Source organism: Marmota monax, unplaced genomic scaffold (genome assembly GCF_021218885.2).
Source record: "Marmota monax isolate L192 unplaced genomic scaffold, Marmota_monax_Labrador192_F-V1.1 WCK01_AAM20220418_F8-fsc00021, whole genome shotgun sequence".
Classification (NCBI taxonomy): Eukaryota; Metazoa; Chordata; class Mammalia; order Rodentia; family Sciuridae; genus Marmota; species Marmota monax.
This window is the reverse complement of record NW_026695228.1, coordinates 2,600,914-2,616,409: the sequence shown is the minus strand read 5'-3', so window position 1 is coordinate 2,616,409 and position 15,496 is coordinate 2,600,914.

Sequence of the window (15,496 nt, the reverse complement as noted above, 5' to 3'; positions counted from 1 at the left end):
GTGTTTAGTAACATCAGTATTTTAACTACTTTGAGCAATACATACAGAAATGTAGCATCATAGTTTAGAACTGGGTTATGGAACCAGACTGGCTGAGCCAGAGTTGCCACTCCAGACTTTCCTAGTTGACTGACCTACTTGGCATGTTATTTAGGCTCTCAAAGTCCACATTTCCTCATCCCTAAAATGGAAAGGTTTGAATACAATAATGTCTTTAATTGGTCTTTGCATTATATATGTGGCACAGTAAAAACTTCTAAGTGCTTGCTATGATTATTTTGAGCAACCAATTACCAGGTTGGGACACAGAGGTGTGACACAGGTTGAATATCCCTTATCCAAAATTGGCATCAGAAATGTTTTGGATTTGGGATTTTGGAATATTTGCGTATATATTATGAGCTACCTTCAGAATGAAACCCAAGTTTAAATAGGAGATTTATTTTGTTTCCCATATACCTTACACACATAGCCTGAAGATAATCTATTACAATATTTTTAGTACCCTTGTGTTTTCACTCTGACACCTCACATGAGGTCACTTCTGAAATTTTCGACTTGTGACATCAGCACTCAAAAAGTTTCAGAAGTTTTAAAATGATCAACCTGACTTTTGTTCCTTATTTTTGCTTTCTTTAGCCCTTTTCTTTCTATAAAATTAACCTCAGCTCATTGAACACTTAATACTATTTTATGGAATGAATGTTGCCCAATTCTAGAATTGAAAATAAGGTGAATTAAGATTGTTTTTAAGAGCTTCAGCTAGGCAAGTGGCACAGGCCTGTAATAACAGCTACTCGGGAGACTGAGGCAGGAGGATCACAAGTTCAAGGCCAGGCTGGGAAGTTTAGTGAGACCTGTCTCAAAACAAAAAAGGTCTGGGGGTGTAGCTTAATGGTAGAGAACCCCTGGGTTCAATTCTCAGTACAAAGAGAAAAAAAAATAGTGTAGTTCTTTCCAGGATGAATAATGTGAATTTTAGACTTCTCCGTGAAGTTCTTTAGTTCGTGATTTGGGTCTTCTGGACTCCATTCTCTTTTCTTCCACTATATTGCACAGATGTTTTCCAATTAATATGTTTCCATTCCAAGTCATTATTTTATTCAAGATACCAGGCTGTCATTCCTCTAGAATCACCAACAACCTTGCTGACACACTTGATTGATGGAGAAACCATCATTCTATGCTGGGAGCCATTAGCCAAGTAAGTATGACAATTTCCTTGCCAGCGTACCCCATGTTGCAGTGACATTGAATGTACTTAACCTTGCTCAAGGACCAAGGCAGATTAGGGTGTTCCCGGTTTTAAGATAATCTTGTTTAGGGCGTTCCCAGTTTAGGTTCCAGGTTTAAGGTTTAAGATTATTCCTGCTGGGAATAGGGCGTATCCTGCTGCCTGAGTTCCCCTTGAGTTCTCACGGGATTCAGACAGTATATTTTGGAGATAGAAGCCCAGTGGAGGTGAATTTGGGAGAGAAGGTGGATTTGGGCAGAGAACGTGAATTTGGGCAGAGAACGTGGATTTGGGCAGAGAACGTGGATTTGGGAAGAGAACGTGGATTTCCCCAGAACGTGATTGTAGACGGCTGGTGTGAGTTCGGGAATAAAGAGTTGCTGTTTGAATCTACAAGCTGTGTGGTGGCTCGTGATTGTGTGCCCAGCCAGACTGCGGCATTTGTGCCCAGCCAGACTGTGGCATTTGGTGGCCCGTACGGGGAACTTCTGAAGCTTAGAGGTAAGTGAAATTTCTCACCCTTGAGGAAGAGAGAAAGAATGGGTGAACATTTCAAAAAACAATGTGTTATTGTTTTGATTTATTTTGTTTTTATTTCAAGTTGCCTGTTCCTAGAACTTTCTCAGGCAAACTGGGGAAAATGGTTGACTCAAGGTTTGAAGTTATTCGCCTCCGAGCAAGAGAAATTGTTAGAGGAAGGAGGCACCCCAGTGAAACCAAGAACAATTAGGGCATATGTTGATACAATACAAAAATGTAGCCCATGGCTTTTTGAAGATGAGTTATTAAGTATATCAATGGGACCATCATGGTATCCTGTAGAAAGATTTTTCTTCAACAAGAAAGAGATGGCTAGTTCTGTTTACTACATTTGTCTAAGATCTTGGTTTTTACAGACATCTGATTAATTTACAAAGCTAAAGTGTTAAAATATCAACCACTAAATATGAAATCAAGTACTCTTTACTTATTAAGTTCCATAAGGTAATATATTTAAACATTATGTGTGTTTTCATAAATTGGTAAATGGAAAAATGTTTAATATTGCTTTGTGTCTGTGTCTTTGCTAGAACAAGGTTACTAAGAGTTAAGATTCTATTATGTGTAATTTATATACAAAGAGTAGAAAAATTTTCAGTTGGGTTTCAATTATAGTATCATAGTATCATAAAAAACATGAAAGTCTTTCATCTTATTAAAGTGGAGTAATTTGTCTAAATCAGAAATTTTATAAGAGTTGTTTCAAAATGTGAATTTATAAAAAGGGTTAACGGTTAAAAAAGAGATAAAAAAAGATTCAAGATGTGGAAATATATTTTAATATAAAAGGTTAAAGGAAAAAGAAGTGTTTCTAGATAAGATAATCTGTGTGGTAAAGTAAAAAGTTGTAAAATGCCATTTAAAAAGATTTTGAGGAAACTAGACTTAATTTAAAAGCTTGAGAAAGGAAGAAAGAAGAAAAAGGTATTTGTACATGGCAGATTGAGACAAAGCTTCTTAATGGAGTTAAAAAAAAAAAGCCTTTGGTTGAAGGGCAGCCATGTAAACTAACATTAAAGCAATTTAAACAGAATCTAAGCCTCGTTTAAAAGAGTGAAGTTGTAGGTGGTGAAAAAGTACATTTAAAAGTACAGTATAGATGATAATTAAAAGGCTTTAAAAGGTTAAATTGAAGGTGGTTAAAATGCCTTCATGATGGAGGAAAGAAGCTTAATCTTAAAGGCATTACTTTAAAAAAAAATGGGAAGATAATAGGATAAAAGATATTTAGATAAAGAAGATTAAAAATTTAAAGTGAAAAACTTTAAAGACAGAAGTATAGAAAGTTAAAAAGAAAAAAGATAAAGAAGATGTAGAAAGATTAAAAAATGTAGGAAGACAAGAATTTTAAACCCACAAAATAGGGAAAAGAAAAAAAACTAGGAGGAAAATAAGCAACTAAGGGTAAAAATACAAACCTTAAAAAAAGACAACTAGAAGATAAAAATAAGATAGAAAATGGTTGAAAATGTCAAGTAAAGGTATTTCAGATAGAAAATGCAAAAAGCTAAGATAACTATTAGATACAGACATATACTTATTAAAGCAAAAAGAGGGAATTGGAAGGGGGTATATATCCCCCAAAGATAAACTTAAAATAACGCTTTTTACTCTAAACTTTTTAAATTTGGATTCATCAGGACTTAGTGCTGCGGAAAGGCATATGTATCCAAAAAATGTACATAAGCCTAAAGTACTTTGGAAAGATATTCTAACAGGACAATGGAAAGGTCCTGACCCAGTGATTGTCTGGAGTCGGGGGTCTGTTTGTGTTTTTCCACAGGGAGAACAGCAGCCCATTTGGATTCCAGAGAGATTAACTAAAACAGTTTCTACAGATCGAAAAGAAGATGATTTGACTCAAATCCATAACAGCTGATATCCAGAGCTCCAGCTTGGCCATTCTTACATCTGCGACAGTGATTAACCAGGATGCTTTTTTCAATAGCTATTTTATTATTGCATTTTTCCACATCATAAGGTTCTATTTTTATTTTTTGAGCTCATACAAACCTAGGTTAATGTTTTTCTGATCAGTTTTATTTTTTGACTGTGGAGTTTTTAAACATTGCAATGGAGATTTCACCTAGGTAAAGCTACAAGGCCTTTACTATTTTCTTATGTGTTGTACGTTTGTGTACACTCTTGTGTTTTGTGTTGTATGTCTGTATGTGCGTATGTCCATATTTCTTATATGAGGAGCGCTCATGAAAAAATGGATCCAAATTATTATTATTTTTTTTATTCACGTGATTTAAATGGTTTAATTTAAATTATGTAAACAGCTGTTAAGGATTGTTTTTAAATGTGGTTAACAGATCTGTTTGTTTACTAATTTAAATTAGGTAAAAAGCTGTTAAGGATTGTTTTTAAAGTAGGTTAACAGATCTGTTTGTTTACTTTCACCTTTCCTTTTCATTATATTTAATAATTCTTTTCAGGATAATGTCTCTTTAGCATCATTGCCAGAATTCCTATCTCCATCCCAGTGCCGGTGAAGAACTCAACAAGTAATGCTCAATCAAAGAGTCAACTTACTTTGGGAGGAAACGGATTTTGGGAGGAAATGGACATATTGATAGATTCCTCTGCTTTGAACTGCTTGCAGAACTTGCCTGGACTATGTAACTATCGTTTGGTGCAGCGAATTGTGGTAATGCTGGCATATCTTTGCTGAAGGTGTCACCAGTGATGCAATTTTTCCCAAGGAGCCGTCAATTGGCTTGGTGTCGTGGCATTTCTGTATCCTCCTCCCTTCTGCTAGTGATGGTCTAAAATTTGGGGGCCAATGGCTTATGCTGGACCGGTAGTCAGTGACGGGTATGATCCAATTGCAGTGGTATCAACCTAAGACAGGAGGCTGACGCCTAAAGGTCAGTTTTCCGATGACGGGTAAGAACCATATGTTGAATTGGACAACCTACCAGGCACGGTCCATAAGCCACATTAACCTCACTCCCCCACTGGCACCAAGGCCAAATTTGGGGGCCAACAGAGGTGAGGCAAAGAACCTCACCCCCCCACTGGTGCATAGACCTATCCACAACTATGGCTGTATGCTGGACCGGTAGTCAGTGACGGGTATGATTCAATTGCAGTGGTATCAACCTAAGACAGGAGGCTGACGCCTAAAGGTCAGTTTTTCCCATGACGGGTAAGAACCATATGTTGAATTGGACAACCTACCAGGCACGGTCCTTAAGCCACATTGCTTGTTGTTTAATTAATCAGAAGGGGGGAGATGCTGGGAGCCATTAGCCAAGTAAGTATGACAATTTCCTTGCCAGCGTACCCCATGTTGCAGTGACATTGAATGTACTTAACCTTGCTCAAGGACCAAGGCAGATTAGGGTGTTCCCGGTTTTAAGATAATCTTGTTTAGGGCGTTCCCAGTTTAGGTTCCAGGTTTAAGGTTTAAGATTATTCCTGCTGGGAATAGGGCGTATCCTGCTGCCTGAGTTCCCCTTGAGTTCTCACGGGATTCAGACAGTATATTTTGGAGATAGAAGCCCAGTGGAGGTGAATTTGGGAGAGAAGGTGGATTTGGGCAGAGAACGTGAATTTGGGCAGAGAACGTGGATTTGGGCAGAGAACGTGGATTTGGGAAGAGAACGTGGATTTCCCCAGAACGTGATTGTAGACGGCTGGTGTGAGTTCGGGAATAAAGAGTTGCTGTTTGAATCTACAAGCTGTGTGGTGGCTCGTGATTGTGTGCCCAGCCAGACTGCGGCATTTGTGCCCAGCCAGACTGTGGCAATTCTACACTTCTAGCCCCTGACCTGAGATGGCCACATGCAGCTGACAGTAATGGGCTTTTTTTCTTCCTTGTTTATTGAGTCAATGAGAAAGTTTCATGGGTTACATTTATTTTCCTGTCATAATCTCTCCTGCCAGAAGAGCTATGTTACCCATCTGTCAAGTCTTCAGAAGTAGAAATGGTAGAATCCAGGGCTGTTAAATAAAATGTCCATGTTTTTGAAGGTGGAGAGGTATACACACAAGTTTAAGAAGGTGGTGTGTGTGTGTGTGGGGGGGGGGTTCTAATAGCTATGTCCCAAGTTTTAACCCTGGAAAAAAACAAATAAAGGGTACTATAACATAATATAGCTTTAGTTAAAATAAAAATAGCTTTTCTATGAGCTCATCTGTCACTATTCAGAACCAGTATATTTCAAAGCAGACATCTTACTGCTCAATCTTAAAATACTAAGGCAAAGGAAGGGTTACTGAAAAGGAAAAAATAAAATAAAAGCACAAACATAAATACTGAGCCTTCAGCAGACCCCCAGAGGATGTTTAATTGTCAAATGAATAGTCCAAACCTTTTATGATAAATGTCAACGGTTTGATGTTTATAGAGAAACAAAGTAAATTCAAGATGGAAATTGGGCCTCGACTTAGTGTATGAAAGCTGGGACCAAGTAGAAAGGAGCTGGGAGCTATGCAGGAAGCCGGGATGCTGAGACAGAGCATCTCCTGCAGCCTGAGTCTCCCCAGGTACACCACAGAATCCTGCTGACTGACTGACTTTCATTCCCGCTCTTAGGGAACAGGCCTGCTCCCCAGGGGCACTTCTAGCTCTATGCTTTTAACTGCTTCCACCACCACCACCAGCCCTAATTTCTGAGTCACCATAAACTCTGGATTAGGCAAAACAGATTACCTGACTTGTTCAAGAATCCACAACCCAAGCTAGTCCTTGTCCACATTCAGTCCTACTTCAAGACTCACCTGCTCTGAAATTCTCACTAACCAAACACATCCTTATTCGGATCCCTCTATGTTGTTTTGGAAACTTTGTGTGTTCTTTACAACACCCTTCCTAGAAAGTGATTATCACTCTTCTTACATACATTATAGAATACTGTGTTCATGCCTTGATTATTGCATGGTCTAGTAGAGAAAGCATGAGAAAATATTAACATGTTAAATGGATACCATTATCGTATGTTCCAATATTTCTTTATTGAACATCACAAATTCCAATAAGTGGAAAAGAAAAAGGAGGAGGAAAGAGTGGGAGAAGGGGGGAAAGTATGATCGCTGGAGTCAGAAGACCTGATTTTAGCAACCAGTTCTTTCTAACCGTGTGATCTTGAGTAAGTTACTTAAACCCTCTCGTCTATACTATTCCCAGCTGGAAGAAGATGGTAAACAAGATGTTGATCTTCAAGGGAGTTTTGATGATTTCTTCAGATTCTGGATGTAAAGTAGCTGGCACAGAGAAGGCATGTTATAAATCATTATTCTCTCCTCCTTCTCGGGAGAAGTATCAATTTTTATGCAACAAGAAGTTTGCTTTAGCTCTCTTGTGGACTCATATATTTAGCGCAGATCTTTGTACATGGAAAGTACTCATTTACCACTAGCTGAAATGATTCCCTGAGTTAGTAAAAATCAACAGGATGAAGAGCAAAGTATAAAGGATGCCTGACGTATGGTTTGGAGTCTATAACAAGTCTTTTTTCCTCTGGAAAACCCATCCTGACGTGGTTGATACTGAACTTGAGCTGAAGTTGTAAACTGGCAGCCCTCAAACCCTATCCACCAGTTGACATGTTAAACTTGTATCATTCGCTCCTATTAAAAAAAAGTGACATTTTTCATTAAAAACTCCAGATTCCTGAACTTTTTTTGGAAAAATCTGGCAACCTAGGCCTAACCTAGCCAAGGGCAGCTCTTCCATTGGATGGAGCAAGTGCTGTCCATGCACACTGCCCCCTGGCTCACCTGTCTTGTCTGTGTTGCCTGACTCATTTCTGGCATTTTATTTTAGAAACACCAACCTGGACTAGTTCTGGAATCCTAGTTGTTCTAGTTCTAGAAGCTAGAGGGATGACTGCTAGGAGGGCCACAGTGACTTTCAGTGGGACGCTGTCGCAGCAACCCAAGGCCTCTAGCCAGATTTTTTTTGTCCCTCTTCTCCATTGTTAAATGCTGAGAAGACTAGGTTTTACAAAATTGGGGAACTGGTAGAAATCAACTACGGTCAATAACTGTTCCTGGTAGGCTTAGCAAAACGGCTTAAGTGTCATTGCTTTCAGAAAGGGTTAAGGAAGAAGCCGTCTCTTCCCTTCCAGAAGCATCTCGGAAAGATTCCTTTGGAATAGAGCCAGGTGGCGTGTGAGAAAGTGGAGGAGAATATGGCTTAAGGGGAGTGGTGAGCCCCCTGCCCTGTGTCCCTGGGAGTGTTAGTTCTGTGACTTTCTAAGGTGACAGAGCCTTTGTAACCTCAGAACAATAGCTCACAGGGAAGAAAGAGTGCGGCTGGTACCAGTGACTGCACAGACAGCAGTCAAAGCCACCTCTGGTGAGCTGTCTCAGCAGGAGAGCTCTGAGTCCTCTTGGGAAATGAGCCACACCTGTTGTAAGGAGACACACTCAGGTAGACAGACTCAGGGTGGTGCCTCTGGTCCTGCTAGTGACCCTCGCCAATCGCCAGCACCACCTCCCACACACTGTCTCTCCCGAGAGTCTCCTGACAGACCCCATGGATTCCTCAAGGAATGGCACCCAAATACCTTTCATTGTGTCCACACAGACAGCAAAGCAAAGAACAGGCAAACCTGTGACAGAAGAAAAGGAAGAGAAAGGGAAAAAATAAATAAATAAAACAGATAAAGTTGAAAAGCAGACTCTGTAATAGGCTTCGGTAGTTAAATCGTTATCTTCTTTAAATTCTTTTAGAAATAAAATAAATATAAAAAGACAAGTAATTTTCTCACCTAATTTGCTTGTGGAGCTGATAATTAAGTGTTGTTGGTTGCATCACCAGAATGAATTTGTGATACTTGCTGTAGTGTCTCTGCATATTTAAAGACGAAAATGTTCTTTCTGGTGCTTAGTAAAAATATCATTTTTATGAACCTTCTCCCTCAGGCAGTTCTGTAGCCTCCATTCCATGTTTATGGAACTGCAAGACTCCCTGTCTGAGATATGACAAAGATCAACTTTACACCCAACTGCTCCTGTCAGCCTACCTGTTCCTTCACCCTGAGAAACAATTCCAGACTCAGGGGCCTGCAGTAATCTCAGATTTCCTCAGCGAGATCTGCTTCCCCCATGCAGCTGCCTGTGTCTTGATTATTTTATCTCCCCCCACCCCTCAGACTTCATTAATAGTAGGGAGGGGCCATTACACAATGGTTAAAAACTCCATGTGCAGGTGGGCATGGTGGTGGATGCCTGTAATCCCAACTACTCAGGAGGCTGAGGCAGGAGGATTGCAAGTTCAGGGCCAGTCTCAGCAACTTTGAAAGATCCTGTCTCAAAAATTAAAAAGGAAAGCTGGAGGGCTGGGGATATAGCTCAGTGGGCAGAGTGCATGCCTCGTAGGCACAGGGTCCTGGGTTCAATCGCCAGCACCACTAAAACAAACAAACAAACAAAAAGGGAGGCTGGGGTTGTGGCTCAGTGATAGAGCACTTGCCTAGCATGTGTGAGGCACTGGATTTGATCCTCAGCACCATACAAAAATAAATAAATAAATCAAGGTATTGTGTGCATCCACAACTAAAAAGAACATATTCAAAAAGAATTAAAAGGACTAGTGATAGAGTGCAGTGGTAAAGCACCCCTGGGTCTAATCCCTAGTACCAACAAACAAACATAAGGCAAACACCTACACGAACTTGAGCATGTTAGTAGATTCTTTGAGTCTCTCTTTCTTCATCTTCAAATGAAAACAATAATAGTAACTCACAGGGATTTTGTACAATATAACAACGAAGGATCCCTATCCCTCATAAGAATTTTTTTTCCCCCTTATAGGGATTTAACACAGGTTTGGAGCCAAGTACCAGGTCCATGCAGGATAGATACTGTCATCATGCCCATCACTATCTATCTAGATGATTCCAAGTTTTGTGAGAAAATTCTTAAAAGATATTTTCAAAGACTGCACAGCCCAAGCTCTGTTGGAACTTTTTTAAAAAAATTATTTATATGTGGGGCTGGGGATGCGGCTCAAGCGATAGCGCGCTCGCCTGGCATGCATGCGGCCCGGGTTCGATCCTCAGCACTACATACAAACAAAGATGTTGTGTCCGCCGAAAACTAAAAAATAAATATTAAAATTCTCTCTCTCTCTCTCTCTCTCTCTCTCTCTCTCTCTCTCTCTCTCTTTTAAAAAAAATTATTTATATGTGGTGCTGAGAATCCAAACCCAGTGCCTCACACATGCTAGTCAAGCGCTCTACCACTGAGCCACAACCCTAGCCCTCTGTTAGAACTTTTGAGCATGGTCCCAAGGCTTTCTGTTAGCATCCCTAGGTGCACAAATGCTCAGCCAAGCCTGGGAACCAGGGATGCAGGCTGCTTCCAGAACCTGGGCCACTAAATGTGGAAATAGCCAGGGTTCTAGGGGGATTCAAGTCAATGACTGAGCAAAGACCCAGCTGCCCCTTGAGGGCCCAGGAAAGGGTATCATCATAATGGTTATTTACTATGAGCCACCACTCTTCTCTCAGGTTTCTTTTTAATCTTATCAGTTGGTGTCAAAAACACACACTGCTAACATGCAAGGATATAGGATATTCCAAAGAGATTGAATTTGCTTATTCTTTGAGCAAGTATCATATAGAGAGAACAGCATAGCAACAGCTAAAGTAGTGTACTGTTTCATAAGAGTGGGGGGAACACTCAATTCCATGGGGGGCCGGCTACTGGTGATAGAATCCAGGGCCTCACATATGCTAGGCAAGTGTTCTCCCACTGAGCTACACCCCTAGGCCTTTTTATTTTTTATTTTGATACAGGGTCTCACTGAGTTGCCAGACTGTCCTCAAACTTTCAATCCTCCTGCCTCAGCCTCCTGAAATAGTTGGGCGGCATGAACCACCCACACCCAGCTCAATTCCAACTTGTCTAACATCCCCAATCAGGTTTAACTCCTATAAGGCTAAACATTCATTGTGTGATGCCCTCAGGTTCAGACAATCGGCAACATACATTACTCCCATGAGAGAGAATGTTCTTCTGCCAGTTGGGACAGAAGTAGACAAACAAGCAAAAAGTTTTCCATTCCAGTTGACTGTGTCAAACCAAGAAATTGTTTGTGGAACAACAGTTTACACTCAAGCCTTCTTATTTCTGCAGCTACTCGGGTGATGACGTCGTGGGAAAGCAGTGTGGGTGACTGATGTGGCCAGATTTTGCTAGAACCCTCAGTGTGAAAGAGAACAAGCAAAGCCCTGTATTTGCTCACTCACACTACAACCTCAAATACTCCATCTCTGGTGGACCACTGCAGGCTGGAGCTGGGAAAAGGCATATGGTGCACGCATCTCATTCTTAGGGCTGTCACATAACCACTGTCCCTGCTATTCATGAAATATTCAGCATTATTAGAGATAGAAACACACGTTTGGTCTAGTTCATAAAACTAAAATTTTAAGTTTATTTTTTTTAATCAGATTTTACCACTCTCTTTAAGGCTTGTAACACAGCTGCCAACTGACCTTGGGCATTGCTGTAGAATAGTTGCTCCCAATCAGGATGGGAGGGTACCTCCTAGGCATTGTCTAGAGATATTTTTTTTTCAAAGTAATGGCGGGGTGAGTGGCTGCTTACAACAGGTATCTTATGGGTGAGGGAAGAGATGCTGGTAGACATTCTACAATATACAGAACAGCCCCCCAGTCAAAGAATTAACTAGCTCAAAATGGCAATGGTGCCACCAAGATCGAGAAACCTGGCTGTGAAAGAATCTACAAGATCTAGCTCCTGCCCACCTCTCAGCCCCTCAGGCCCCTTCTGCATGGCAGCTTGTGTCTTTCGCACCCCATCAAAACATAGGGTATACCAAAATTGACTTCCATTGCTTTTTATCAAGAAGTCTCCGGGGCAGGAACCATCTGTTTGCAGAACTCTCTTCCCTCCATGTGTAGTTGGGAGAAGTGTGTATTTCAGGCTGATTCAAAGGTTTCAATGGCTCACTAGGTTGGAGGTTGCTGAGACCCAGTCCTGCATCCTACAATAAGTAGCCCAAGTACTTAACAAAATTAAAAAGATGGATTAATAGGATATAATCTTTTCGCTCTTCTGTGTCTAGGAAGATGAACAAATCAGAAATCAATGGAGAACATGGTTAAACAGATGGCATATGGATTAACTACTAAAGGAAACAAAAACTCTGAATTGCACGACAGATCTGCTGCCTTGTTAGCCATTGCTCCTGCTGCTGGTATTGTTATTTCTTAACATCCACCGTAGGCCATGGTACCATTGGGAAATCCATTCTCCATACTCAGTTCCAATAGGGGTTTTATTTTTTTAAAAAACATTAAAAAAAATCTAAAAACTATGGACAATAGTACTATGGATAATGTACAATATTCAGGGGAAATGTGGATGCATTTCTGGAAGCCCAACTTTTCAATTTCTATCCTTGTGTGTGTGTGTGTGTGTGTGTGTGTGCGTGCTTTCCCTGGAACCTCATTTTCACCAAATGGTCCAGGGTTCCTTTTTGTAGCTATGAAAAAGGATGGCTTCTAGTCAGAGCTGATGAGCATCTGCTCTGAATCATAATGAAAACAAATCAAAAATGAAGGCAAAAGAATCATTCAGTTGCCACTGAGTAAAATATGTGGGGGTACTCGTGAATTTTGTCTTGTTGAAGAACAAAAATAATGAATATCACATTTGCTTTTACTTTGACAAATCCCATTTTGTCTGCCTGGAAAAGGAAGACAGGTCCTTGATGTGCAAAGCAATGGCCTGGGGACCTCTGCCAACTCTAGCCACTCCCCTCTGGGCCTCTGCTTCCTCCCAGGAGCACTGCTTGGAGAAACCTTCCCCGTTGGGGGAAACCTCAGTGGAGCTTCCAAGGTCCCTTCTCCAATGCTTCTTGCCTTTCTACCCAGGGAATTCACTTGCTTACCCCAATGTTCTTTGGATCAACTTCAAAAGATCACCAGAAACATACATTGAACCTTTCTTCGGGCTGGGATTATGGCTCAGTGGTAGAGCGCTCACCTAACACGGGCAGGACCCGGGTTCGATTCTCAGCACCACATAAAAATAAAAGCATGGTGTTGTGTCCATCTACGCCTAAAAAGTAAATATTAAAAAAAAAAAAACCTTTCTTCTGGGTAAGGGGTGGAGGTAGAAAGAGGAAATGGAAAAATGAGACATTAAAATTAATCTTTTTTTGTTTTGCTTTGCTTTTTCTAATTCATGCTGACCTGTATGGTGCTCTTAGTCCCACAACTGTTTCAAGAAGGCAATCTGAGATGAACGGGCACGTGAGAAGAGAGTGCATGCCAACACCAGTGAACCTCATAAACAAGAGCCCAAGGGTGACCCTATTAAAGTCAAAGAGAAGGACGAAACTCAAGAGCAAACGGTGGGAAGGGAAAAGCAGCAAAGACAAACTTCGAAGTGAAGTCCTCTATGCAGAACATACATTGCAAGACCAATTCTGTTTCTCTGGCTTCTCTGGCAGTGTCTCCTGGGCAGTGAGTGCAGTCACTCACCCATTGTAATCTTTGCTTTTTGTTCCCTGCAAACACCTTGTCCACTGGAGCCCCGTCTCCTCAGGTGTCCAGTCCTATTGCATCCATCTATTGGTAACAGGGTAGAGTAGCAGAGAATGAAGCTTCCAAGAGAAGAAAAATCACTGTAATCAGGAAAAGAACAAAGAGTCTATATGCTAATAGAATAAAATTTCCCATGTAAAGAGACATTTAACCCACCACAGCATTTCCTCTTTGAATACTGATTTTTCATCATTTCTTTGCCCACTGATGTATTCTCCTGTTCGATATTCTTACATGCAGATTTTAGTTCCCTTTGGGGTCCTTATGATAATACTTAGCACATTACCTTGCACATAGTAGGTTCTCCATAAAGATTTTTCAGTGCAAGAAGCAGCCATGAAGATTTTTTTTTTTTAAAAAAGCCTAATGAACAAAAACTTCTGAAAACCAAATTCACTGTAACATTAATCTTGTATAACAACAACCCTATTCCTGAAGCTGTAACACCTTTGAAGTGAGACGGTGTGTGTGTGTGTGTGTGTGTGTGTGTATGTGCGCACATGTGTGTTTTAAAGAAGGAAGTAGAAGCCACTACACTTGGCTTTTTGCTCAGCCACCCTCCCACCAGGGTGCTGGGAGCCTGAGATTCACTAATGAGCGTGGGTTTTATTGCTTCCATTAGCCCCGTTAGCTGGATCAGAAGACAGCCTCTTTGAGACTAAGCGGCCCACAAATCCTGGAGCACTTCCCTTTCATGTGCCCCACTGCTTATCTACTGTGACAACAATATGGTGAGACTTCCCTCCCTCTGGCTCCAGGCCATGGTCCTCATCAGAGCACACACAGTGCTCCAGGAGTGGCAGAATAGCGGGAAAAGGTCAGAATGAATACCTATCTCTCTTGAAAGAAATATACCTCAACACCATGTTTTCTCTACAAGAACAGAGGACATCTCTGCCAGGCCTTTTCCAAACCAACAAATGTTTCTGAGGGAAAAAATGCTAAACATCTAATATGGCAAGTGCAATTTCTAACCTTTACAATACATAACAACCCTTAAAAAAAAAGATTCTAAAGTGGGGAAGATCTATGTCATCCCTAAACAAAGAGGAAAAGGACAGTGGTAGTAATCTATGATAATTCACTTTATCTTGAGTGAGGAGAACAGAAGTCAAGGGACATCAGAGTGCCATATAATGTCAGAGTGTACCCAGGAGGTCTTACCAAAGAAGGGGGCAAGTATTCAGGCCCAATCTGAAAGGTTGCTACCAATGCTCAACTTTCCTTTGCCTCCTTACAACTTGGCATGACAGCATTGGAAGAGGTTTTCTCTTTCTAAATGCAAAGGAAAGAACACCAATTTGCTATGCCAATAATGAATGCAACAGCCCTTAAAGTGCTCAGGTGATGTGATATCTATTCACTTTTATCATAAAACAAACCATGTAGACATTTGGTGACTTAGAACACAACCATTTATTTAACTCCCGATTCTGTGAATCAACAGTTTGGACTGTTGAATCTCAAGCTCCTAGGACTGGGCTCAGTCCTGCATCTGTGATTATCTGCTGAATCTACTGGGGCTAGACTGGCTTATCTCTGCTCCACCTGGTCTCTCAGCTTCCAGTAGGATAGCTAGAGCTCATTGACCCGATACCTGGTTGGTATCCAAGGGACAGAACTGAATTGTTCAACCTGCTGGAGGTCTGGACTCATGACTGGCCTACAGTGATTCCTGACTCATCAAAGCAGGTCCTGTGGTCAACCTCAGCTTCAAGGCATTGAAAGGATGCTCATGATGGGCTGGCGTTGTGGCTCAGTGGTAGAGCACTTGCCTAGCACGTGTGAGGCACTGGGTTGGATCCTCAGCACCACATAAAAGTAAATAAATAAAATAAAGGTGAAAAAAAAGAATGTTTTACAAAAAAAAAGAAAGAAAGAAAGAAAAGAAACGATGCTCATGTCTTAAAAGTTGCAAAGCCATATTGCAAAGGGATGTGACTTTAGGAAGGAGTAGAGAATCCTTACCTTTTTCACTCTTCCCAGTGAGATGCTTCCTCACTTGATCTTCATGACCATTATGCACTCAAATTCCAGTCACATTTTTGTGGAACAACCAACAGGAGATGCTAAAAAAAAGCACTGGTCTGAGTCAGGAATCTTAAATTCTTGTCCTGATCCTGCCATCCTTAAAAGGTGTGACTTTGGGGCTGGGATTGTGGCTCAGTGGTAGAGTGCTTGCCTA